This window comes from Balaenoptera borealis, assembly GCF_965194805.1.
Source record: "Balaenoptera borealis genome assembly, chromosome: 13".
NCBI lineage: Eukaryota > Metazoa > Chordata > Mammalia > Artiodactyla > Balaenopteridae > Balaenoptera > Balaenoptera borealis.
The window spans coordinates 25,861,120-25,888,984 of NC_138870.1; the positions used below are offsets into that span (position 1 = coordinate 25,861,120).

At 39.2% G+C, this 27,865-nt stretch overlaps 1 protein-coding gene and 1 long non-coding RNA gene across 3 annotated transcripts in view; one reads left to right on the forward strand and one right to left on the reverse strand.

The window, feature by feature from the left end:
* Positions 1-27,865, reverse strand: part of TMTC1 (transmembrane O-mannosyltransferase targeting cadherins 1) — a 265,227-nt gene that overhangs the window by 159,755 nt on the left and 77,607 nt on the right. The window lies entirely within an intron of this gene.
* Positions 602-27,865, forward strand: part of LOC309610015 — a 173,494-nt gene continuing 146,230 nt past the window's right edge. The window contains exon 1 of the long non-coding RNA XR_014233703.1: positions 602-27,671. This is a non-coding gene — a long non-coding RNA (uncharacterized lncRNA). The remainder of the gene's footprint in view (positions 27,672-27,865) is intronic.

The following is a 27,865-nucleotide window of genomic DNA, read 5'->3' on the forward strand; positions in this document are numbered from 1 at the left end:
ATCTCTGGTTCTAGAGTTAGATAGACCTGGATTCAAATATTGACTTTGCTATTTCCTAGCTCTGAGCTGTAAGTGTGAGGATTAAGAGAGAAAATACAGTGAGAGCACTGAGCACAAGGCATGCTCCCACCACCACACACACATAGACACACGCGGTGATCATCATTACTTGCCAACACTGTTATTGCAAATGACTGGCTACAGTGAACATAGAGAATTTTCCAGCTCACTAGTTACACAGAAAATGTGGTAACAAGTCCCTTGTTGTTCAGATATATCATGCTATTTTTAATAAAACTCCAAAAAAATTTTTCCTTTCTGTTACAAACAGCTCTTTCCATTGCCATTCGAAGAAACTACTTTCTAAGAAGAGTAATTGGGCACAGGATGAAAAGATCACCTCTTCCAAAACACATTTTTATTTTTACAACTAAAATGTATTCACGGACATTGTGAATGAAACTTAGTTCAACTCAAGCAAAAGATTTTCCTAATTAGATAACAAGAATATTATTCAGCAGCAGCAAAATAAATCAACTAAGGGGACAGGGTTCGAGCCCTGGTCTGGGAAGATCCCACATGCCGCAGAGCAGCTAGGCCCGTGAGCCACAATTGCTGAGCCTGCGCGTCTGGAGCCTGTGCTCCGCACCAAGAGAGGCCGCGACAGTGAGAGGCCCGCGCAGCGCGATTAAGAGTGGCCCCCGCTCGGCGCAACTAGAGAAAGCCCTCGCACAGAAACGAAGACCCAACACAGCCATAAATAAATAAATAAATAAATAAATAAATAAATTTTAAAAATAAATAAATAAATAAAGCAACTAGTACCATATTGTTGGCACAAAGATTCAGAAAACCAATTCCCAGGCACAGTACAAAGAAGTCTATATTCCAAAATTTAAAACTGTCCTATTTATTTTTATGTAATTTTTCCTGTGTTTCTCTGTTCAAATGCAATGGTATAGTATCTGGTGTTTCCAAATTTACTTTAGAAAGAAAAACCTTCCAGGAAGACACAATATTAAAACCAATATTAAATTCAATACATGAAGATTTTTGTGCTTAAAAATTCACTTTTGCTTTCCTCCCTAAATTAAAACTAGTTTTTTTAAAAAAACAAAAAGGAACAAAATCTCATTCTATATACCTACGGTTCTCAAAAAACTTTCACAAACCTGACCACTGATTTTTAAAAGTGCAAATTACTGTTTTAAGGAGCATTATTTCCTATTGAAAACACAACTGTCAACAAGAAAAGACAAAGAAGTCTGATAGACAGTATAGCAAATAATACTCCTAAGAAGCTTGGTAAATGAGTACAATTATTTATTGAAAATTGCTTTTAAGTGTTACGTTGTATATGCTGACAACATCGATGGGTAGCCACAATACCAAGATTAAAATCAAGTTTCTAAACTTTCTAAATCAGTTCCCTCCTTTATAAGCAAAGTAGTACAGCACCTACAGAAGTTGAACAAACCATTCTTTCAACTCATGCTTATTATGATCTAAAACTGTAGACTGTTACATACTATAATTATTTTTTTTAAAAAAAGGTGTTCACTTTTCTCATTCACCAATCCACAGCTATTGAATTTTACTAACTCAATGCATCCGCTCAAGTCACTAAACCAAAACTTTTACTAAGGTCCCCAAACAATCTAATAGCCTAACCCACATGGACATCTTGCCTACATGTGATATTGTTTATCAAACCTTCTTTCTTAGAAATCTCTACTCTCTCTGGTTCTTTGAAACCCTTTACCTCTAGTTCCCCCTAAACATTTCTTCTGAAACTCTTCTATGGCTTTTCTCCTTCCACCCACCCCAAAAAACGCCATTCCCAGACTTCTTTCATTACCATATTTTATTATCATATTAATAAACACAAGCACTAAATGATCTCATTCAGTTTCAAGACTTTAGCGGTCACAGATATGCCAAAGTCTCCCAACAGTGGTCTACTGGTAAACTGGCTCTGGTGGGGAGATGAGAAGTGGGCGGAAAGACTTGGTTCATATCATTTGCTGATTTATGTGGTGTAAACACTCCCTCCATGACTTTAGTTCAAGGCATCCATGTGATGGCACTAAAGACGGAGTTGGGAAGAACGTGCAAACTTGGCTCCCTTCTCTGGCACACATCTGCTCTCCAATCCATATCTCTTGCCAGGCACCATCCCTGAGCTTCAGTTTCAGACATCAAACCTTCTTCTCTCCCTGTATTAGGTTTTCACAATTTCAACTTGAGACAGGCTGGGCCCTGGGCCCCTTTGCTGCAATGCTTGCACCTGGACGAACGTCTCCTCAAGCAACAAAATACAAAGAAACTACAAGTGACTGAATATAACTGTGCACATGTGCAGTTGGGGCAAATTATGAACAACAAGATACAAAAAGACCAAAAACCCAACTGCCATTTCTGAGGAGCCAGGAGCCAAAAGCAGGGTACCGCACATGCACCCTGCACACAGCACCACCAAGGGGGTGGGCAGACCACCTAAGCCATCCAAGCCATCCCTCCAGCCTGACTCCTAGACCCACCCCTCCCCTCACCCCATGTAAGGACCCAGCTCATCTCACCTCGGGAGCGAGCAAGGGAATCTGTTACCTGTTTTCACTCCCTCGTGCTGCATCATGAGTCCCAGTAAAGCCTTACCTGAATTTCTTGTCTAGCCTCTTATCAATTTCTATTGATTAAGGAGCCCAAGAACCCTGGTCAGTAACAAACTCATTTCTCAAATTAAATTAGAACAACTGGTGGCCAAGTCCCATATCACACTCTTGAAACTCCCTCCACCTTTCTGATTCTACCAAGAAACATGAGTCTTAGGTAACCCAAAAAAGGGGGTTGCCAGACATCTGCTCCCCACCAGGGAACAGTCCAGCAATAAACCAGTCTTCTGGTGCCATCTCTGCCACTCTGTGCAGCCTGGAGAGGTGCAATTCCTCTATCGGAGCAGTCAGGTCCCAGGTATCCATGTCCCTGCCCAGCCAGTGTGGCCCCTCGTCAGGAAGCTCCAAGTCTGGGCCTTCCCTAAGCCTAGTGTCGCCAGACATGGGATACAGCAGCTACCCAGTGGTGCTGTGCATGTGTTACCTCTTTTCCTACTTACTCATAACAACCCTTTGAGGTTAGGATTATCCTCTTCTCATAGATGAGAAAACTAAGACTCAATAACTTGATGAAGCTGCTAAGTAAAAAACAGGAAAATAACAGTTATATTTTATGACTGATTATATGCTTCCCTCCAGTATCCATTCTCCCCATTTTCTTAGTAATAGAAACACACTTTTTAGTTGGACTCATTGTTGACCAACTAAAAGATTAACATTTCCCATTCTTCCTTATGGCTATGTGTGGCATGTGACTAATGAGACATAAGCACAATTGTCAGGGGGACCTACTAAGAAATCTTAAGGAGTGGAGAAGAATCCTATTTGCGTCCAACCTCAATCTTGTCTCCTTGAACTTGGATGTAATGGCCAGAGTGCTAGCAACTATTTTAGACTATAAGGGTGAGCCCTGAGCCTCATAACCTAGCAGTCGAAGAACAGAGAACTTGAAAAAACCTGGCAGAACAAAGAGAATTAGACAACTCTGTGAAGCCTACTTCTAGGCTTCATTTAAACGCAAGAAAAATAAGCTTCTATCTTGTTTAATCCACGGGGTGTGTGTGTTGTGTGCGTGTGTGTGTGTGTGTGTCTTCAATACATGCAGCTGAACTTCTACCACATACATTCTTTTCCTAGTAAAATATATATAACGTGGCTGGCTCTGGATCTTGAACTTCATCTCTCCGCTTTCTTTTATAACTTTTACAGGGTACATAGTTGAGAAAACTAAGGCATAGAGATTTTTAATACTTCCCTGAACATTGAAAATGTAAATGTATGACGCAAGTCTGGCTGTTTTAAAATTAATGATAATTATCTTCCAGGACTGTTATGATGAATAAGTGAGTAAACGTACCCACTTCTGTATTCCCGTAATCTGTCCTCTCTCATCTGCTGTGAAGGAGCCCCTTCCCCCAGAAGCCAGTCATTCACCAACGGCTTGCTCGGTTGCCAAGGTAAATAGCTTGAATCTTCACATCTCTATTGCACAGTAACAACTGTGTGTTCTTGAAAATGTTGTTGACTGTGATAGGACAGATCACTGCATATTTAACAAAGTCCTTTACCTGAACAAGACTGCATCTCCCAACAGCCACTCACACATCAGTGTTGGCCCTGCTTGATAATCTAATAGATAACGGAATGAATGCACACCTTTTGAAACCCATGCCTCCCAGAAGACAATTTGCTAAAGTGCCTACCGTTACAATGCATGCTGACTCCTCTCATAGCGTCTTAGAGAACTTTTTTGTAATAGGTGGTAAAAAGGCCTTGGTACTAAATTCTAGTAAAGAGAGTAATAGTCGCGGAGGAAGTAACTGCTGCAATCCCTGCATTCTTCATTTGAAACATATTGCTTTTCTTATGAGATGAGATGGAAGGTAAACATGTGCTCCCATCTCAAAACAGGCTGAACCAAGCACCAGGCAATATATGAGATAGGAATCTCTACTTATAATCTCAATTACTAAGGCATATTGCTTTTGCATCTTATATATGAGGTATGACAATAAAGTAATGAGATAAGTTTTTTCATTTGGTTTGTAAACTGGCACTGATGGAAAGTCCAAAATAAGATGGAGGAATTGCAGAATGGATGAAATAAGTTTATAGCCAAGATTGTTCATTTCAAAATACATGACATTCATTTATATATGTAAGTTCTGGTCTATTTATTAAAACTATAGTCACAGTACTTGATCTTCACAGCTCACATATACACATATGTTAATTTGATGACAAACAAAATTAAACACTGAAGAATATGTGTGTTTTCCTATTCTTTGAGTTTTTTAAGAAAGTCTTTCAAATGTGACTAGGCATTTTATTCAACTACATTTTGGAAAAATCTTTATACTGCCCTTTGAGGCCAGGATTAAATAGCTGGCTTAAGATGAAAACTCTAAGTCTTGGATTCTTTACCATGACTTTTCAGCTGACCATCACTTGAAGCCAAAACTGAGGAAACTATTCTCAATCATTCAAGTATTTGTATTCACAGGGGAAATAACTGAGGTTTCATGAGGCATTATGATTATGTGTTAAGTTATGTGTTAATACCTCCTGAGCCCAAAAGTAAAAAAAAAAAAACAAAAAACAACCCATGCCCTCCCAAATCATGTACTCGTGTCTTTGATGAAGGCAGCAGAGGCAGAGAAAGGGCAAGACAGAATGGGCTGCACAGATGCACGTGTGTTAGTGGGAAGAAAGGACATGAAATTAGGGATTATTCAGGCGTAACACTATGAAGCTCAGATGGACACCAGTGACCACAGAAGGTCTGACACTGTGTCCAAAAGGTGACGGTTCACTAAAGGAAAGCGCATAACAGAAGAAGGCCTTAATAAATCAAAGAAAGAAGCTATGAATAAATGAGAATGTGGTCTTTTTGCAGAGACTAGACAAGTGTAATGGATAATAACTCAAAATTACTCTTAGCTCCTGAGCACATTTTGATTTAAATTAATGACACTGTCATTACCCTAGACAGAGAAAGTTCAAATAGTTACCAATGGTTCTAATGTACTTATGTGTTTTTTATCTTCACTGATACCATTCTAATATGACTTGGCTTTCCAAACAACACAATTTCTTCTTTTTTATATACTCTTCCTTCTCCTGCCCTTTCCCATAATCACGCGTGTACTTTATTATAACTTCTTTCCCGCACCATCCATTTTATTTCATTTTTTTCTCTTCAATTCCTCTCATACCTTTTCCTTTTCCTATTGCGTGTTCTATGCCATTCTTGGTTAGGAAAAAAAATTACACAATTGAGTCTTGAAGACCAATGACAGGAGTTAAGAACCAAAGTTCACCGGAATAGCCTGAAAGGAGGCAGTCAACATCATTAGTCATTAGTCAAAACGAGATACCACTTCGTACCCACTAGAATGGCCTTAACCAAAAAGACAAACAATAGGAATACTGGTGAAGATGCAGAGTAACTGAAACCTTCTTACATTACTGGTAGGAAATGTAAACAGGCACAGTCAGTTTGTAAAACAATTTTGCAAAAATGAAAACATGAACTTACTATATAACCCAGCCATTTCCCGCCTAGGTATTTATTCACTCCTCCAAAAAGGTAAAAATAAAAACATATGTTCAGGGATTTCCCTGGTGGCACAGTGGTTAAGAATCCGCTTGCCAGCGCAGGGGACACGGGTTCGATCCCTGGTCTGGGAAGATCCCACATGCTGCGGAGCAACTAAGCCTGTGCACCACAACTGCTGAGCCCACGTGCTGCAAATACTGAAGCCTGTGCGCCTAGAGCCTCTGCTCCGCAACGAAGAGTAGCCCCTGCTCGCCGCAGCTAGAGTATGTTCATGGGCAGCAACAAACACCCAATGCAGCCAAAAATAAATAAATAAATTTATAAAAAAAAAAATATGTCCACATGAATATTTGTACGCAAATGTATACAGCAGAATTATTCATAATGGTCTGAAATGAAACTACCCAAAATATCCACTAATTGGTGAATGGATAAACAAGACATTTATAAACAAAATACAATTGAATAACTATTCGGCAATAAAAACTAATGAAATAATGAAATATGCTATAACATGGATAACCCTCAAAAACATTATGTTAAGTTAAAGAAGTCTGATACAAAAGAAAATTATTTTATTATTATATTTACACAAAATGTCTAGAAAAGATAAATCTACAAAGAGAAAGCAGATGAGTGGTGGCCTAGAGCTAGAATCGAAATGATTGCAAATAAACAGGGGTGGTGGGAATGTTCTAAAACTAGATTGTAGTAATGTTTGCACAACTCAATAAATTTATTTAAAAGATTGTAACTGTATGCTTAAAATAGGTGAATTCTACAGTTTGTAAATCATGCCTCAATAAAGCTTTAAAAACACTCTATGCGTATATCTTTTTTATATGGTAGTGATAAATATTACTATGACAAGTATCTATTCAGTGAATTCCATTGTAAAACTAGAGATATATTTTCATGAAAAAAAAATCTGACAGCCTGAGTTGGAAAGGCATTAAAATGCCCAGGCAGATTCATAGCACGCTGGATGTTACACTTTAGTTCTCTTAGTATTTATAGAGCAGACTGAAATATCCCCTTCATGTAGTATATATACTCCAGCTTATAAATTCATCAAATTCAAGGTTTTAGGTTATTGATTGCATCTTTTTATATTATTAATAGATATATTATGAATAGCTTATTTTATAAAAATGCTTTCATTTATAAACCTAGCATTGCTTGCAGCTGACCTAAATTTGGCATTTTTTCAGAAAAATGGTGGTATCCTTTCCATGTTCCCATTATTCATATACATCTATATATCTTTGGAATAAACTTTTTCACACCGTACAGTAATGGCCCATCCTATGTCTGACTCACTATACTTGGGTAGGCTTCTGGTAGGCACGAGGCAGTATTCTCAATGGCTTGTATCACAACTAACATACCACTGCTATTCAATGAATCTTGGTTAACCCTGTATGTATTAGTTTCCTGTGGCTGCTGCAACAAATTATCACACACTTGCTGGCTTAAAACCACAGAAATTTATTCCCTCACATTTATGAAGGCCAGAGCCCTAAACTCCAGGTGTTGGCATGGCCGTACTCCCTGCGGAGGCTCTCAGGAAGAACCCTTCATGTGCCTTCCAGCTTCTGGGTGCTGTCAACGTTCCTTGTCTTCCTTGGCTTCTGACCACATCACTCCAAGCTCTGCCACTCCAATCTCACAGGACCTTCTCTTCTGTCTCTTATGAGGACACTTCTCATTGGATTTGGAGCCCATATGGGTAATCCAGGATGACCTCATCTCAAGATAACTTAATTATATTTGCAAAAACCTTTTCCATGAAAAGAGTCCCATTTACAGATTCCAAGGATTTGAATGAGGACATATTTTCTAGGAAAGCCACACTCTACTCATTGTACTACATAATCTAAAGATTAGTTTTAAAGTTTTTTAAAGAACTTGACAATACCCACGTTAAAATAAGGCAGCTTTGCCACCCTACTGATTAACTTTTGACTGGAAAATAGTTCGTTTTTTTTTCACCTATGTCTTCAACCTAAGCTCTGGTAGTAGATCTTTCTATGGCATTGACTATGGCCTAAAGGGAACATATAAAGCAAGCTTTTCCATGACTGAAATAAAAATAATTCACTGAAGCCTGAGTCAGCTGCATATTACTCTCCCATGCTTTTAGTTTTTTTCAAATTTTTCCTTTTGATTGATAGCAGTTGTTTTCCATGGCTCCTATAACTTTCCAATGGTGTTTTTCCACGGAGGTATATTTGAATACATCTTGGACTGAAATAAAGTATTTTAATTAACTGAGGAACAATATAAAAAGGAATTCTGCTCTTTATCTCGATATTTTATCACAGCCGTCAGGATAAGAAGCACTATTATCTCAGTCTTTTATATATGTATTAGTTTGTGTTTGGGGAAAGGATGTGACCAGTCACACACATCTAGGTCTGAGTCACCGCAGTTTACATGAGTACAGAGTTCTACTGCTTTAATGGGGAAGAAGGGAGGGAACAAAAGAATAACATATTATTAAATGTTTTAAAAATGAGCCAACGGCTTTTTCAATCTAACTTCTGGATGTGTCTAGATATCAAAAAGAGTCAACCTTGACTACCCCACCCTTAAACAAGGAACCTTGCCAATACTGTAATACATTTCTACACTTTTTCATCTAAACTTTAATTTTTAAAATTTTATTATTATTATTATTTTTTGGCAACGCTGTGGGACTTGTGGGATCTTAATTCCCGGACCAGGGATTGAATCTGTGCCCCCTGCAGTGGAAGCACAGAGTCCTAACCACTGGACGGCCAGGTAAGTCCCCATCTGAACTTTTAAGGATACTGAGAAACTCAAAAGAATAGCAAAATAAATCTTTTGGTCTGCAAAAATTTGAGGCAATCTCACCAATACTAATGTTATTCCTTTTTCCCCCTAATTACACCACATTACATCACTATTTGCAGGTGATCTTGAATCTTCCCATAATACACATTTCCAAGAAAACTAAAAGAAAAAGCCATGGATCTTAAATTTCTTTTAGAGCTCCTGACTTATTTTTTTTCAAAGACAGCACATGACCCCTTCCCAATTTGCATGACTCAAATACTATAACATACATTAAGATGAAGAATTTAAATAAACTTAGGAATTAACCATAAGTGTTAAAACCTACGATTTTTATTTGTTTACTTTTCTTATTAAAAAGGATGAAAACTTATTATGTTTTATCAACCTATAGCTTTAATTTTTAAAGCTTATAAATACATATGCTAATGTTTCCCTAGGATCATTAACGTGCTAGTTAGATACTTAAGTTCTGCTGAGGTTGGGTAGGATGATAAAAAGAAAAGAAAAAAAATAAACCCTTAATATATGGAGAAGGTACTTCGTGCAAATTAACATTACTTATTTTTAAATGTTTAAAATTTTCATTTCCTTATTTCTAATTTGCATTACAATACACTTGAAGAACTTAAAATAGCTTTATTAATAAGTGACACAGAAGAAATATTACTCTTATTTAAAGAAAGATAAAATGAAAGGGTGTAAAAGGGTTTCTGAAAACCATGAAATTCTACAGAAGTACGCTTTAAGTTTTCTTAGAAATCACACACATGCACTATAAAAACTAGAACTAGAAGTTTCATGCAAGCAGGAGACTTTATAGCTTTGTTTATCAATTTATTTCCAGAACCACGGGCAGTGCCTGGCGAGTGGTAGGTTCTCGCCATGTGTTTGTCAAATGAAAGAAACCAAGAGCACAGTCCTGTAGCCCTAAGCCTACCGGTTCTATTGTCTACTACACACTAATTGAGTTTCACTTCTTCCCTCATCACTTTGCACTTGGAATAGCCCCTGCCTGCAAAGTTCTGCCTCCCTGGATTCTACTGTAAGGCTCTCTGCATTCCCAGTGTCCACCACGGCACCCTTTCACATCTCAGACAGTGTCCGAGGATGATGACAGTGATGGGGGACTGGAAAGCCTTCTCTATATTTAAGGGGTACAGTGTCTACACAGCAACCTTTACAAATAATCTAGCATACATGTCCTACCACATCTCTGCTAGAGATGTTTACAAATAAAGTGTCCCCTTTCATGTTTTTAAGTTGTAGAAGAACTTTGTAGAACACCAGGGAGAGACATTTCTTCTTCAGCTGTTCCAGTGTCTCATTTGATTGATTCCCCAAACCCCCCAGACACAGTCATACTTCAGCACCTACATGCTTGCCTGAAATTAGACCTCTGGTATTAATCGTCACCATATTATCAAATCCAAGTCAGCATCTCACAGTCTTGCCAGAGTATGGACAGATCATTACTATCATGAAAACCTTAATGATCTCTCTTACTCATCCTTGGAGCCCTGACACCTCCCTATAAGATCAAAGGAAAACTGGGAAGGAAAGGGTTAAAAATCTCATCACTGGAATCAACCCTCTACTCTCCATCTGGGAACAATTAGGCTTGTCAGCATTCCCTCCAGGAAATTCCTGCTGCTTTATTAGCATGAATGGGAAACAGAATTTTGACTTTTTGATAGATGGGGTTATAAATCTACCATCAAGACTGAGAGGAGATGAGAGTTTATGTGAACAAGTTGGATCTTTAATTCTGGACCCCACAAGATGTTCAATTTAGGAATGCCTTATTGTGTTCCAAGGCAGAAATGGGAGGAGATGGAGAAACTAGGTTTGTGACTAAGGAAGTACTTTCTTTAAAGGGAATTATATAAAAATACAGGTAACAGTTGTGCAAAGCAAGGTCCCTAAATATTCATGCCGTGTCAATCTGGAAGTATTTGCTCATACACAATTCTGCCTTTTTCATGGTTAGTCACGATTTTATGATTTTCTCTGAACTTCGTATCTAATTTTTAAATTAAAAAATGTATTCTTTTAACATAAAAATGAGTAATATAGCTCTAAGAAAATAGTAAAGGTGAAAGCAACTTAATTTGAGTTTTCAAAGGAGGACATAACAAGAACCTGGATTCTACTATACATTAATTAAAGAACTTTCCAATCTCTACTCCATGAGACAGAATCCTATTTTTCTAATATAAAGTACAATTTTTCTAATATGGGAATTGCCTGTGCGCTTTTTTTTTTTTTTTTTTTTTTTGGTCTTCTAAGACTTCGTCATCTGATGGCAGCAATATCCAGAACACAGGACAATGCATTCATTGAAAACAACAACAAACATACCAAGCAGTTAAGGACTGTGGCCCTTTTTAAATTAAAAAAATAAACAAACAGTCTGAACCAATAGCCAGTGCTTGGGATGCACAAGATGAAGATGTGGGAAGAGAAAAACAAAATCACAAAAACTGCCTTTTGAAAGCATGAAAAAGTCATGTGAGGTCCTCAGGGAGTCAGTGTTTTTTACTGATATGTAGCAACCTAGAAAATCTTCCTTCAAGAGGAAAGAATTTTCTCTTAATTGATTAAACCCAGAAAAAGCCTGAAGTTTGTCATCATCAGGAGAATATTTTTTTTTTAAAAAGCAATTATTTCACTGCAAATTTCCATGATTGGTTTAAGGATTCATATAGCATTTTACCGTTGGCAGCATCCAATTCAGCCTGCAAAAATATGGTAAACTGTTCTCTTTATTGACTTAATTTGATGAAGAATCTGCTTGGTTTTTCAAAAGTGTCACTAACTTGGATTAGATTTTGCTTGACCCCAAGCTGCATTTTTTTGCCAACAAAAACCACAATGAGGCAATGAGAGGTGTACAATTATCAGAACTTATTCTGCTGAGAAGGACTAGAAATCGTCCAGTCCAGCCCCCTTGCTTTACGCTCCTGGCTGTCAGTCTTAGAGGTTACCTTTAGCAGTTCTCTTTAAACTTTCATGGCTCAGTCCTTCATAAATTTGTACAAACTCTTTGAAACCATTTTATATTTCCTGCCATTAACACCTCTTGGGAAACATTAACTTTGAGGTCACAATTATTTTGTTCCAAGACTCATGGCTTTACTTAGATTAATTTCTTATTATAATAATTGGTACCTGATTATCAGCTAAAAATGATAATTTTATAGATTTCACTTACCTCAGTTAAAACCAATTTTATATTTGTAAATTCATTCTTGGTTTTCATTATATAATACCATGACAGTTTAATGAGAAAACATTTATATGCTTTATTAAAATATAACAGCAAGTTCTGCTGAGTCCAGCTTTCTAGCATCAAAAAGTAAAGTGGCTTAATTTAAAACCATGCACCTAGAAGGATTTAAAAAACAAGTGAATAAATGATTGATGATGGAAAGTCAGAATGGAAAGGAATGAATCTCAGGGGCATATGCACATGAAGTCATTTCACAAAGAAACTGCCTACCTGGTTATTTCAACACCCCGGATTCTTAAAGATGGTGCAACTTTGGAGGTTGGGGGAGAGATGACAGTAATTACCATAATGAGTAACAGAATCAAAACCCAAAGAAATCTCAAACAGACAAGAGTGAAGCTAAGTCTAATACACTGAAATTCAATTGGACAATTTTTTAGCATCCAAATTTAAAACTTTATAACTTCAAAGGTAATGCGCAGAAGCGGAGGAAAATGAAGCTTAACGGGAATGTACGATCTTGCGGGGCAGGGTGTTGCTAACAGTACATTTGCTGTGACCCTCAAGTGGTCTGTCTGGCCCGAAGACTTGACACTACGCTGTGAAGAATAGCAGAATATGCCACCCCAAAATATGCCACTTTGGCATAAGAATTATTTTGACCCGAAGGCAACTGAGAAGCAGCAGATGTAAGAAAAGCTCCCTGCCCTCCCACTATTTGCCTAAAAGCAAGACATAAGTTTTCAAAGGTGTCCTTCCTCCCCTCTCTACCAGGAAGGACAAAAGTTCATCACTGTAGACAACTTTAGACCCTTACCAACCTGGAGACAGCACCAGAGGAATCTACATAACAAACTTTAGTAACTGGCCTTTCTCTACCGTTAGTTTCCTCCCATATATTTACCTTCCCATAGTTTGCTGCCCTTGGAATGCTAAAACTGTTTTCCTTCGTCTTATCATTTCTCTATGAATTTATTTTTCTCTGTTGAAGATGCTATATAAGCCAGAGTTTTAAGCAACTGTTTTGAATTACTCATTTTTTCCCTAGGTATCTCCCATGAATACATGAGGTGTACGTGTTAATAAACTTCTGTTTGTTTTTCTCTTGTTGATCTGTTTTGTATTATAGGGTCTCACCCAAGAACTCAGAAAAGTCGAAGGAAAATTATTTTTCTTCCCATACAGATGCATGAACAGAACCCCAGTCCGTAAGGAAGAAAAAGCAAGTTCTACTCCTCTTAGAGTAGAATTCAACTCTGGGCATCTCACTTCTTAGAGATGTTGATTAATTACAGCATATCTAAGGAAGACCGACCAGAATAATAAGAACTGGTATACGAAGAAAACTGGTTTGTGGAGAATGGCATATGGAATATGGAAAACTGGTATATGCAGAAAAGCTAAAGAATGTGAAGGTGTTTCTCCTTCGAAAGAAATGACTGAGGAAGAGAAAATGCTGCCTGAAAATATCTGCAGGACTATTGGCAGATGAAGGGTCAGACAAATCTTCCTCATCCCAGAGGAACGGGCAGCCTCAGGAAGTAGCGAGGCCAAGGTTGTTCAGAGTTCATAGCAGAGGCCAAGCACAGACGGTGCTACACTGAAGAGGGTGCTATGGGAGGGGTCGATTCTATGACCACCAAGGTCTCTTCAAATCCTGAGAGTCTACAACTGACCCACTGGCCAAGCTCAGGGAACTCTTCTCTGTCACTGGCTGCTAGGTCTAGCTTACCCTAGAGAAACCTCAGGATGTGCAGGTTGATCCTAAAGAATCATAACCATGTGTTTTACTTCTTACATTACTGAATCTTCTAATCCCCAAGATATGTCTGCTTCAGGCCAGAAAAAAAAGCATCATATAAACTATAAAAAGCTATAAAAAGGAAAGCTGTAATTCCCATTACAATTTCTCTCTTTTCTCATTTTCACTGGTTCCTCTGGGGCCCAGGATATATTTCCTACAACTCTCCCTAGGCTTCCTAGAAATAAAAGCAATCTATTGGCTTGCTTTTGGCTCAGAGGGAGCAGAGAATTTTGTCACCCCACACATTAAGTCAGCACATGGTACCCAAACAACAATGCCATCAGCATTCAGGGAAGGTGCAACGGGTACCCAGGAAGCACTTCATGGAGAGGGCGAAATCTGACCTGAGCCCTGCAGGAAGAGAAGGGTCTAGGTGAGGAGGGACGTGCATTTCCCAAAGGGCAAGAGCTTCCCAGAGGGCAGCCAGGGATATTAAAGGCAGAGACAAGAACAAAAGTAATACCACCCCCTTTGTGGTTCCCTATATATTGAGACATAAAGGAATTGCATTTTCCTTCTGCCCAACCATTACACACTCATTTCATTTCTGCTCCAAAAGAATAAAAAGTGTATCTCAGCTCCTGAATGAGCCACAATGCCAGTAAAGCCATTAGCGCCAGGATTTAGTCTGGAGTAATTAATTTACATTTTTGGCTTCCCCCTTGAAATGTGGGGATGTGAAGCGGTGATTCTGGAAGTACTTTAACAGGGTTTGGAGCAGATGCTTTCATCTGGAACACCAACTCCAAGAATGGTACACCACATAGAGATGAACATCCATAAGAATACTTTTTTTTCACACTGCATGGCTAGAATGAGTTCTCTGCTAATTCTGTTAATTCTGTAGATGAATTCTGTTAATTCTGTAGATGACATTCCACATAGGTGTTTTTGGTAAACTTTAGTTTCTGTGCTGAGATTTCTCTTTCTACGACACCATTTTGTTCATGATGATGCCTGTGTATATGTTTGTGTCCGAAAAAACAGTGGGCATCAAGAAGGGAACAGTGGAGAGAGAGGACTGAAAACTGCAGTGAAAAAATACGTTGCATTTTACGTGGGAAACATGGGTGTTAGGGTGAAGGCAGAAGAAAGCAAAAGGGCACAGACCCTAAAGAAGAGAAGCGGTTCAGCCTGGAGGCCTTGGGTCCTATGGGGACAAACAGACCTGGTGGCAAACAATTACTTGGCAGAAGATTCGCTGCCCACAGAATCGCTGCGCTTTACTTCGTGGATCCTGAGAGGTGGCTTGGGAATATGTTGGGGATTGCCTTGTTTTAGCGCCATGCTGCAGCCCACCCCAAACCCCGGGGCAGGCATGGGAGTACCCCTTCCTGGGACCACTTCTGCCACAGCAACCATCTCTTTGGTCCTCGTGAAGTCCCCGAGTCATGACGTAGCTTGGCCGACGTATATTTTGCATTCCCTTCTAGAAAAAGGTGTGCTTAGCTACCATGTGCAATTTCTTTCAGGATCTTGCCTTGTGCTATCTTCACTCCCCCTCCCACATCCTCAGCGCCCCCATACACACACACACACACCCCATCTTGCCCTCCTCTGCTCAGGCTTCCTGTGCTACTAGGCCAGGGGTCAGAGGGCCACTATGACTCCCAGCACTTCCCTTTTTCCTTTTCGAAAGCCCCTTCCCCAACACAAATCACCAAGAGCTGCTAGCTCTTCTTGACCCAAGCCCTGATTTTAAGAGACAGGCAATGGAAGACAGCCCCACACTAGGAAAACTCTGTAGACTCCTAGGTTATCCCTGGGTTAGGGCTCTGCACCACGGGGCCACCACACATCCTGTTCTCCAGCTGGGCCTGAACTGTTGTCTCTGAAGTTCTTCTGTCCCCCATGTTCTCCCCTCACCTCCACTGACACACCTTCCCTGTCTGCTGGGCACCCCCATCTCTCACCTACCACAGCACTTGACAAATGAGCGGTTTCAGACACATCCTCTCGCCCCTCCACTGCATTACAAGCTCCTGGAGGGTGGGGCTCGAGCTCCACAGCACACAGAGCCAAGCCAAGCACTCCAATTCCTGGTGATTCTTTATTCACAACGGATATGAAACGAACCCCTGTTCAGACACTGGGCTCTCTAAAGTGACACAAAGATGTCTTCATGCAACAAATACTGCCCCAGATCCTTTTATCTGCCAGGCAGTGTCGCCAGCACTGTGGGATACGTGTGAGCAGAAAGCAGACACAGGCCCTCACCGCCGGTAGCTTTCAGTCTCCTTAAGGAAACGTCACATAAATACATAATTATGAACTGTGATAACAGCTGAAATGGAAAGAAAGAGGATTGCAAAAGGACTGTATAACAAGGTGACCTGAGTTACTTTAAGGGGACATGGCCTTTGCTTTTGTACAGTGCTTATACATTAAGGATTTAATAAATAAGTGAATGAATGAATACAGTTAAGGGATGAGAAATTTAAAACAAGAAAGGTAACAAAATTTTAATGTACTTTATTTACTAAATAAAAACATATGAAAGGCACAGAGAAAATCCAGCTATAATGGACACTGAAAATCAAAGGAACAAACAATCTGGTTGGAAGTTACTTCAGAGACCACCCAAAACCACCAAAAGTGATTCCTAACCACTGGGCCCCTCTGACAATCTGAAAACAAATCAGAGCTGCACAGAGCTGCAATGGGACTCTCTAAGCCCCTGGACCCAGTTAAGGACCCTTAATATAACGATATTTTACCCATAATCCCACTCAGGACAGGACCACATTGCGCATTTCCAAGCAGACTCCAGTGGACCCAGACTGGCAGGTCCTTTGAAAAACCTGGGTCAGCAGAATAGATTCTAAAGACAAAATACTTTCCATGTTAGAGCACATGCACGCGTGCGCACGTGCACACACACACACACACCCCCAAAGCAAACAAAACATACATCTAGAATCCATGTAAAAGAGCTTCAGTGCAATACCTGGTGTGTTAGGAAAATAATGTAGGCAAGAGAGTGAAAAGGAATAAAGGAAGAAAAGGGAAAATATTTCCACATTAGACACAGATAAGGAAGAAGAAGTCATATCCATGTTCCACTTTTTAAAATACGAGCACATTCAAAAGCAAAATTGTGAATGAAAAATCTCAAGCCTTTCAAAAGAGAGAGAAGAAAAATGGAAGAGAAATCAGAGAAAATCCACACCTCCTGGAGCCTGTCTACCTTTCTCTGCCCTTCTTTCCTCTGCAGGAATTAAATGCCAGACAGTAATGGAGCCGATCAAAACTGGACCACACTGTGCCAGATACACACATGCCTTCCAAAGCGTGTTTAAAAATTTTACAATGCCTTTAGAGTTACATGTTTTTAAAAAAATGCTTTTCCTAATTTACTTCTTGTTCTTTCCTGTACACTAACCTGAGAGACAGGCTTCTTGAGGTTTCTGCTGGAGTCTAATGACACCGTGGAGACAGCACCTCGAAAAGCCAGAAGTGCACTCCGATGGCACAAAAGGAGTCTCCCTGTCATCACAGAGACGATCTACAGAGTGAGGGTAAAACACCTTGAAATGCTGCCAAGAGAAGAGTTGATAGAGGGATAGGATCAGCCAGGGCTGTCGTGCTACTGCACCCCATCACACTCACCGCTGAAACGCGTCTCTCTCCACCTCTACTCAGACAGAAGTTAGAGTCTATTTCTGTTTTCTCACTTGTTTCCCTCATTTCTACTGAACAACGTTCTTTAATCAAGTAGCTGCCACACTGCTAGCTGGCTTCCAGACCGAGCTACTCCAAACGCAGCCTGCACCCCCTTGCCAGGGTCTGCAGAAAATCTTTATGCCCGTTAGGACACAGCGGATGCCTTGTAAGTCATCTGGCTGCTCGTGCTCCCGCCGCGTGCCGATTAGTCTGCGGGCTGCTCTTTCTCTGAAGCCATCGAACTGCACTCCTATCTCAGGGGTGTCTCAGGAACCATGTGACTGACATCAAATGATGCTGATGCCCAGTGTTTGTCATCAACCTGGACCTCAAATGGCCTTGGCAAAACACACCTGAACCCTTAGAAAACCATTCTTACGGAAGGAAATATAAAAGTTAAATATTTTATAAGGTAAGAAGGGGAAGTATTTACACAGGAACTAGTTTTCTGTGATGATTTGGAAAGGAACACTATAAAGGATTATTAATGGGTTTCTATGAGTTCCCCTGCATTAGCACTGTGCTTTCCTTTCCCCTGAAACACGTCAATACTATCTACATTACCCTCTATGTTCTAATACCAAAAGTTAAGATCACTGAACTGAAATACTGATGTCACCGGTTTAACTCAAGCTGTGAACTGCATATGGCACCATATTTCTAACATTGCTATAATGAAGTGAGGAGGATTGAATAGTTGGAGCAGCAGTGGGAGATATTCAGGGATTTGAGGCTGGGGGCAGCACCTTAAAAAGCTGTTGGAATTCTGCAAGCACTTGGCAAATGCTCTGAGTCACTTTGCAAAGCAGCCCTGTTTTAGTCTGTGCACTAGCATCTAGGAAGCTTTTCACAGGAGGTCACTACACCCCAGCAGAACAAGGATTTCTCCTCAAACAAATCCTACCAGGAAGCCAATCCTCCAATTAACCAGCATTCATCTCACATCAGGCAGCACTACCGCCAACACTATTGTGGGACCTGCAAGTCAGTTTTACGTACAGACACTCATTAAACGCTCAGGTATTCCGACAGGTTAACTAACACCTCAGGAAAAAGTTTAATCCTCACATGTGTTGCTGTCTTAATGAGAATTATTCTTTCCCCAACCTATCACCTCCTTTTTATTAAAGTAGCAATTATCAAACAATTTTCTTGTCTAAGGACAACTTTCATTCAAAAATTGCTGAAGAAAACAAAGAATTTTTGTGTGTTCTAACTAAAAAGAAAAAAAAAACTTAATTTTTAATCCTTAGCAATAACAATAAACCCATTGCCTATTAACATTTTATTTTAAAAATCTACATTTTCTAAACCAAAAATATTAGTGAAAAGAGTAGAATTTTTTAAAATAGTTTTGCAAATTTCTTTAAATAGCTGCCTCAATAGAAGAGACTAGAAACTAAAATTCTGTCTTTCCTTCCACATTCAATCTGTTGCTATATGTTGTTTTGGTGGAAGTATGGGAATAAAATCTGTCCTTCCTCAGGTATAGTTTGCAAAAGGGAGTATTTTCATAGTTTTTTAGGTAATTGTGGGTATCCTTTGATACTACATCACTCAACAAGTGTTATTAGAGCTTAGTTGCAATGTAGAATCCACTGGTCTATCTTGACCTCTGAATAGCTCTTTTACCTATTGTGGTGGTTAATTTTATGTGCCAATTTGGCTAGGCTATGATGTCAAGTTATTTGGTCAAACACCGGTCTAGATGTTGCTGTGAAGGTTTCTTGTAGGTTTGATTAATACAATATTTAAATGAATAGACATTGAGTAAAGCAGATTACTCTCTATAATGTGGGTGGGCTTCATCCATTCAGTTGAAAACCTTAAGAGAAAAAGACTGAGGTACCCAGAGAAAAAAGGAAATCTGCTTCCAGACTGCAAAGTGAAACTTCTTCCTGAGTTTTCCAGCCTTTGTACTCAGAACTACATCAAACTGTTGCCTGAATTTCCAGCCTGCCGGCCTGCCTGCAAACTTCAGACTTACCAGCCCTCACAATTGCAAGAGCCAATTCCTTAAAATAAACCTCTCTCTCTAGCTATACATATATATACCTTATTTGTTCGGTTCTCTGGAGAACTCTGAGTAATATGCCCATGCATGATTCTGTAATAATATCATGCATCGGTCATTTGAAAAATATTAGGTCACTGAATTACACAAAGTTTCAAAATGTTTACACATTTCATTATACAATGTCTTGAAAATTCTATTTGCTAAATGTCACAACCGATTTCATTGAAAGCATTTTGGTACTGGAAAGTTTGTTAAGTTCACAATGTCAGTTTAAAGTTTTCCAAAATTCTCATTTCTGCTGGAAAACTTGAATTTTAGCACTAGTAATAAATACTGTCAGTTGTTTCCTTTGAAGTGTCAGTTTCATTGCTCATTTTGGAGAAAATGCCTATTAAAAATAGAGTCTGAATAACCACAGTTTGTCAGTAAGTCTTTCTACTAAAAACAATGTTTCATTTTTAAAAAGTGGCTAGTATGGCTTTCCACTCAAAACGATCACAGGATACTTCTCCACCAGACACTGCCCTCCAGTGCACAGCAGAAGTGCTTTGTGCAGACTGCCAATTTCATCACTCAGAATATTAAAAAGAGATATACTCAACTGTTAGGGTGTAATACAAAAATAATTTTTACTGCTTCATCAAGAACATTTTTGAGTGAAAATAGAAAATTCTTTTTAAAATGCAAGTGTGTGTGGCAGTACACACAAGGACCACTAGCACAGTTTGGTGCCACTGTCTTGATCTGCGATAAGAGGCCAATTGTTTTGCCCATCACAGCCTTTGCATTGTCAATGCAAATATCAAAACAGTAAAAAAGACAAATACCTTCTTTTACTATTATGAGAATGGTTTGGACCTCACAGATCCCCTAAAAGAGTCTGGGGCCTCCCATACATCTGCAGAGCACAGTTTAAGAACCACAGAACTGACCTGCCCTCTCCCAAGCTCGCAAACCAACAAGGTGCAGAGAGGAAACCCAAGCTGGCATGTAGATGCCGAGCATGGCTAAGTTCCTGGTTCACACTGCTCACGGAAAAGGGATGGCCCCAGGAGCCATGATCTCTAAACTAGGGTACATGGACCAGAGTACACAAAGACTCCCCAAAATTGATTCATTTCAGAAGCAGTACAGTCCAGATGCCATTTCTAGTTCTCTGCTTCCACCTGCCCTTTCACATTAGTCCTGACACCCTCTTTGTACAAGAAATGGTATCTCTTTCCCATCCTGTTTTACAATAGTGCACTGTCTGGAAGGTAAATGCTTTCAGGGCACCTAACAAAAAGTATAATTAGAAATGCTGGTATTGGTGCTGCAAAAGAAAAGGATTATGAAGACTGGAGAAAAATCATTTTGTAAGTGAAGTGGTTTCCAATTGAATGCTTTCAACAAATTGAAGCAGGAGCGAATGGAGTCATTCACTGAAAGATCATTTAAAATGATATTTGATAAAAGATCAGTAAGTGATTTTTTGGCACATAATCCAAAAGGAGCTCAAGGAATTGAGAAACTTTGTTACATCAAGACTCCTTTCATTCTCATCTATCCATCTATATAAAAAGTTTTCTCATTCTAAGCATATAAATGAAAAATTGAGATAACCGTGATGCTGAACCCAGATTCCTTCTGGCAATAAATAATATTCATCATTTAATACATGAGTTAATTATAAAAAAATTGTTAAAAGATACCTCCATCTCATTAAAAGATGCATTTGCAATAATATTTTACTTTTCATTTTTAATAAGTATGAACAGAGTAATAAAGCAAACACTTTATAATATTTATTATGAGCTAGAAATTATTCTAAGCACTTTACATATATTTACTCACTTAATCCTTAAAATATTTTATTAGGTTAATATCATACTTAATCCCCATTTTACAGATAAGGCAACTGAAGGTATAAAGCAACAAGAGTTGGAGTCAGGATTTAAACTCTGGCTCCAGAGTGTGTGTTTTTAACTACTGTACTATGCTACTTTGATACATTATTTAATATATTTTAATAAACTGAATATTAATACCTAATCTGGGCAAGTCAAGATGGTGGTGTGGGAAGACGCAGAGTTCTTGACTCCGCACAACTAGTGCGCCAGCTGGATGTTGGTGGGGGACCCCGATGCCCAAGGAGATGGAAAGAACCCCCAAGCAAACCAGTAGGACATGGGGGGACTGAGGGGGCAGGAGAAGTGGAGGCCAGACAGGACTGGCGCCCCTGAGGGGTGGCTAAAAGGGGAGGGGTTCCCACGCCTAGAGGGACCCTCAGGGGCTCAGATCAAGGGGGAGTGGGCCCAGTGTTTCCCCTGCCCAATCAGTTGGGGAAGTCTGCCCGGCTCCCAGGCCGGGTCCTACAACCTCAGAGGTCCCCTCCGGCTGGGTTGGTCCTGCGGGCATAGAAGGGAGGACAGGAGAGAACAGGAGAGGCAGGCAGGAGGGGCGCTCCAGGACAGGAGGAGCAAGAGAGGATCTCCCCAGCCTCCCTCCTATGCCCCCAGGACCCACATGGCCCGGAGGGGGCTTTGGAGGGGGGGGACTGGCCTGGGAGCTCAGCAGGCTCACCGAGCTTGAGTGGCTGGGGCAAACACCCTCTGCTCCTTTCCCGCTCCTCTGGTCCTAGAGGGCGTTTGCCCCACCCACTTGCACCAAGAAAGCCTGCTGGGCTCCCAGGTGGGGTCCCCCCACCTCTGAGATGGGGGGAGGGGCATGCCTGGGCCCCTTTCATTCTGTTGAGCCTAAGCCCCACCCATCACACCCCAGCCCCGCTTTTTTCCAGCCCTGTTGGTACTAAGCATAGGCCCTGCCCACTGCCCAATCCTCACCCCTGCTTAGGCTCCGCCCTCCACAGCCAAGGCCTTTTCCACCATTTTTTTTTTTCTCCTCCTATTTTTAACCATTGTGGTTCTGTTATACCTTCCGGTTGTTGTTTCATCTATATTTTTATTTTTATATATTTTTTTATATAGCTGTTAGTTTCCTAATTTTATTTTTTACTTCGTTATTGTTTTCCTTTTTTTTTTTTGCCACCTGCGTGGCTTGAGGGATCTTGGTTCACGAGCTGGGGGTTAGGCTGAAGCTCCTGCACTGGGAGCTCCAAGTCCGAACCACTGGACTAATAGAGAACCTCAGACCCCAGGGAATATTCATCAGAGTGAGGTCTCCCAGAGGCCCTCATCTCAGCACCAAGACCCAGCTCTACCCAACAGCCAACAAACTGCAGTGTTGGAAGCCTCAGGCCAAACAACCAGTAAGACAGGAACACAATCCCACTCATAAAAAAAGGAAAAAAAGAAAATGAGATGGCAAAAAAATATGTCACAGATGAAGAAGCAAAGTAAAAACCTACAAGACCAAATAAATGAAGAAGAAATAGGCAATCTACCTGAAAAAGAATTCAGAGTAATGATAGTAAAGATGATCCAGAATCTCGGAAGTAGAATGGAGGCACGGATTGAGAAAATACAAGAAATGTTTAACAAAGATCTAGAAGAACTAAAGAACAAACAAACAGAGATGAACAACACAATAACTGAAATAAAACATACACTACAAGGAATCAATAACAGAATAACTGAGGCAGAAGAACGGATAAGTGACCTGGAAGATAAAATGGTGGAAATATCTGCCAAGGAGCAGAATAAAGTAAAAAGAATGAAAAGAATTGAAGACAATCTCAGAGACCTCTGGGACAACACTAAATGCACCAACATTCAAATTATAGGGGTCCCAGAAGAAGAAGAGAAAAAGAAATGGTCTGAGAAAATATTTGAAGAGATTACAGTGGAAAACTTCCCTAAATTGGAAAGGAAATAGTCACCCAAGTCCAGGAAGCACAGAGAGTCCCATACAGGATAAACACTAGGAGAAACACACCAAGGCACATATTAATCAAACTAACAAAAATTAAATTCAAAGAAAAAATATTAAAAGCAGCAATGGAAAAACAAAAAATAACATACAAAAGAATCCCCACAAGGTTATCAGCTGATTTTTCAGCAGAAACTCTGCAGGCCAGAAGGGAGGGGCAGGATATACTCAAAGTGATGAAAGAGAAAAACCTACAACCAAGATTACTCTACCCAGCAAGGATCTCATTCAGATTCGACGGAGAAATCAAAAGCTTTTCAGACAAGCAAATACTAAGAGAATTCAGCACCACCAAACCAGCTTTAAAACAAATGCTAAAGGAACTTCTCTAGGCAGGAAACACAAGAGAAGAAAAAGACCCACAAAAACAAACCAAAACAATTAAGAAAATGGTAATAGGAACATATATATTGATAATAAACTTGAATGTAAATGGATTAAATGCCCCAACCAAAAGACAGAGATTGGCTGAATGGATACAAAAACAAGACCCATACATATGCTGTCTACAAGAGACCCACTTCAGACCTAGGGACATATAGAGACTGAAAGTGAACACATGGAAAAAGATATTCCATGCAGATGGAAGCCAAAAGAAAGCTGGAGTAGCAATACTCATATCAGATAAAATAGACTTTAAAATAAAGACTGCTACAAGAGATTAGGAAGGACACTATATAATGATCAAGGGATCAATACAAGAAGAAGATATAACAATTATAAATGTTTATGCATCCAAGATAGGACCACCTCAATACATAAGGCAAATGCTAACAGCCATAAAAGTGGAAATTGACAGTAACACAATAATAGTAGGAGGCTTTAACACCCCATTTACACCAAAGGACAGATCATCCAAACAGAAAATTAATAAGGAAACACAAGCTTTAAATAACACAATAGACCAGATAGATTTAATTGATATTTATAGAACATTCCACCTGATAGTGGCAGAATACACTTTCTTCTCAAGTACATATGGAACATTCTCCAGGATAGATCACATCTTGGGTCACAAATCAAGCCTTGGAAAATTTAAGAAAATTGAAAGCGTATCAAGCATCTTTTCTGACCACAACGCTATGAGATTGGAAATCAATTAGACGAAAAAAACTGTAAAAACCACAAATACATGGAGGCTAAACAGTGTGCTACTAAATAACCAAGAGATCACTGAAGAAATCAGAGAAGAAATAAAACAATACATAGAAACAAATGACAATGAAAACACAATGACCCAAAACCTATGGGACGCAGCAAAAGCAGTTCTAAGAGGGAAGTTTAGAGCAATTCAATCTCACCTCAAGAAACAAGAAAAATCTCAAATAAACAATCTAACCCTACACCTAAAGCACTTAGAGAAAGAAGAACAAAGAAAACCAAGTCAGTGGAAGGAATGAAATCATAAAATCAGAGTAGAAATAAATGAAATAGAAATGAAGAAAACAGTGCAAAGATCCATAAAACTGAAAGCTGGTTCTTTGAGAAGATAAACAAAAATGATAAACCCTTAGCCAGACTCATCAAGAAAAAAAGGGAGAGGATGCAAATTAATAAAATTAGAAATGAAAAAGGAGAAATCACAACAGACACCACAGAAATACAAAGGATTGTAAGAGACTACTACCAACAACTATAGGCCAATAAAATGGACAACCACGAACAAACGGACAAATTCTTGGAAAGGTACAATTTTCCAAGACTGAACCAGGAAGGATTAGAAAATATAAACAGACCTATCACAAGTAATGAAATTGAAACTGTAATTAAAAATCTTCGAAAAAAACAAAAGTCCAGGACCAGATGGCTTCACAGGTGAATTCTATCAAACATTTAGAGAAGAGCTAACACCAATCCTTCTCAAACTGCAGAGGGAGGAACATTCCCAAATTCATTCTATGAAGCCACCATCACCCTGAAAAAGATATCACACAAAAAGAAAATGATAGACCAATATCACTGCCAAACATAGATGCAAAAATCGTCAACAAAATACTAGCAAACTGAATCTAACATATTAAAAGGATCATACACCATGATCAAGTGGGATTTATCCCAGGGATGCAAGGATTCTTCAATATACTCAAATCAATGTGGTACACCATATCAACAAATTAAGGAATAAAAACCATATGATCATCTCAATAGATGCAGAAAAAGCTTTTGATAAAATTCAACACTCATTTATGATAAAAACTCTCCAGAAAATGGGCATAGAGGGAACCTAACTCAATATAATAAAGGCCATATATGACAAACCCACAGCAAACATACTCAATGGTGAAAAACTGAAAGCATTTCCACTAAGATCAAGAACAAGACAAGGATGTCCACTCTCGCCCCTCTTTCAACATAGTTTTGGAAGTCCTAGCTACAGCAATCAGAGTAGAAAAAGAAATAAAAGGAACACAAATTGGAAAAGAAGAAGTAAAACTGTCACTGTTTGCAGATGACATGACACTATACATAGAAACTCCTAAAGATGCCACCAGAAACTACTAGAACTAATCAATGAATTTGGTAAGGTTGCAGGATACAAAATTAATGCACAGAAATCTCTTGCATTCCTATACACTAACAACAAAAAATCAGAAAGAGAAATTAAGGAAACAATCCCATTTACCATTGCAACAAAAAGAATAAAATATCTAGGAATAAACATACCTAAGGAGGCAAAAGACTTGTACTCAGAAAACTATAAAACACTGATGAAAGAAATCAAAGATGACATAAACATATGGAGAAATATAGCATGTTCTTGGATTGGAAGGATCAATTTTGTGAAAATGACTATACTACCCAAAGCAATCTACAGATTCAATGCAATCCCTATCAAACTACCAATGTCATTCTTCACAGAATTAGAACAAAAAATTTCACAGTTTGTATGGAAACACAGAAGACCCCAAATAGCCAAAGCAATCTTGAGAAAGAAAAACAGAGCTGGAGGAACCAGGCTTCCTGACTTCAAACTATACTACAAAGCTACAGTAATCAAGACAGTATAGTACTGGCATAAAAACAGAAATATAGATCAATAGTACACGATAGATAGCCCAGAGATAAAACCACGCACATATGGTCACCTAAGTTATGACAAAGGAGGCAAGAACATACAATGGAGAAAAGACAGCTTCTTCAATAAGTGGTGCTGGGAAAACTGGATGGTACATGTAAAAGAATGAAATTAGAACACTCCCTAACACCATACACAAAAATAGACTCAAAATGGATTAAAGACCTAAATGTAAGACCAGACACCATAAAACTCTTAGAGGAAAATATAGGAAAAACACTCTGACATAAACCACAGCAAGATCTTTTTTGACCCACCTCCTAGAGTAATGGAAATAAAAACAAAAATAAACAAAGGGGACCTAATTAAACTTCAAAGCTTTTGCACAGCAAAGGAAACCATAAACAAGACGAAAAGACAACCCTCAGAATGGGAGAAAATATTTGCAAATGGAACAATGGACAAAGGATTAATCTCCAAAATATACAGACAGCTCATGTAGTTCAATATCAAAAAAATAAACAATTCAATTAAAAAATGGGCAGAAGACCTAAATAGACATTTCACCAAAGAAGATATACAGATGGCCAAGAGGCACATGAAAAGATACTCAACATCACTAATTATTAGAGAAATGCAAATCAAAACTACAATGAGGTATCACCTCACACCAGTCAGGATGGCCATCATCAAAATATCTACAAACAATAAATGCTGGAAAGGGTATGGTAAAAAAGGAACCCTGCTGCACTGTTGGTGAGAATGTAAATTGATACAACCACTATGGAGAACAGTATGGAGGTTCCTTAAAATCTAAAAATAGAACTAGCATATGACCCAGCAATCCCACTACTGGGCATATATCCTGAGAAAACCATAATTCAAAAAGAGACATGTACCACAATGTTCATTGCAGCACTATTTACAATAGCCAGGACATGGAACCAACCTAAATGTCCATTGACAGATGAATGGATAAAGAAGATGTGGCACATATATACAATGGAATATTACTCAGCTATAAAGAGAAACGAAATTGAGTTATTTGTAGTGAGGTGGATGGACCTAGAGTCTGTCATATAGAGTGAAGTCACAAAGAGAAAAACAAATACCGTATGCTAACACATATACATGGAATCTAAAAAAAATATGGTACTGATGAACCTAGTGGCAGGGCAGGAATAAAGACATAGACATAGAGAATGGACTTGAGGACACGGTGTGGGGGAGGGGGAAGCTGGGGCGAAGTGAGAGTAGCATCGACATATATACACTACT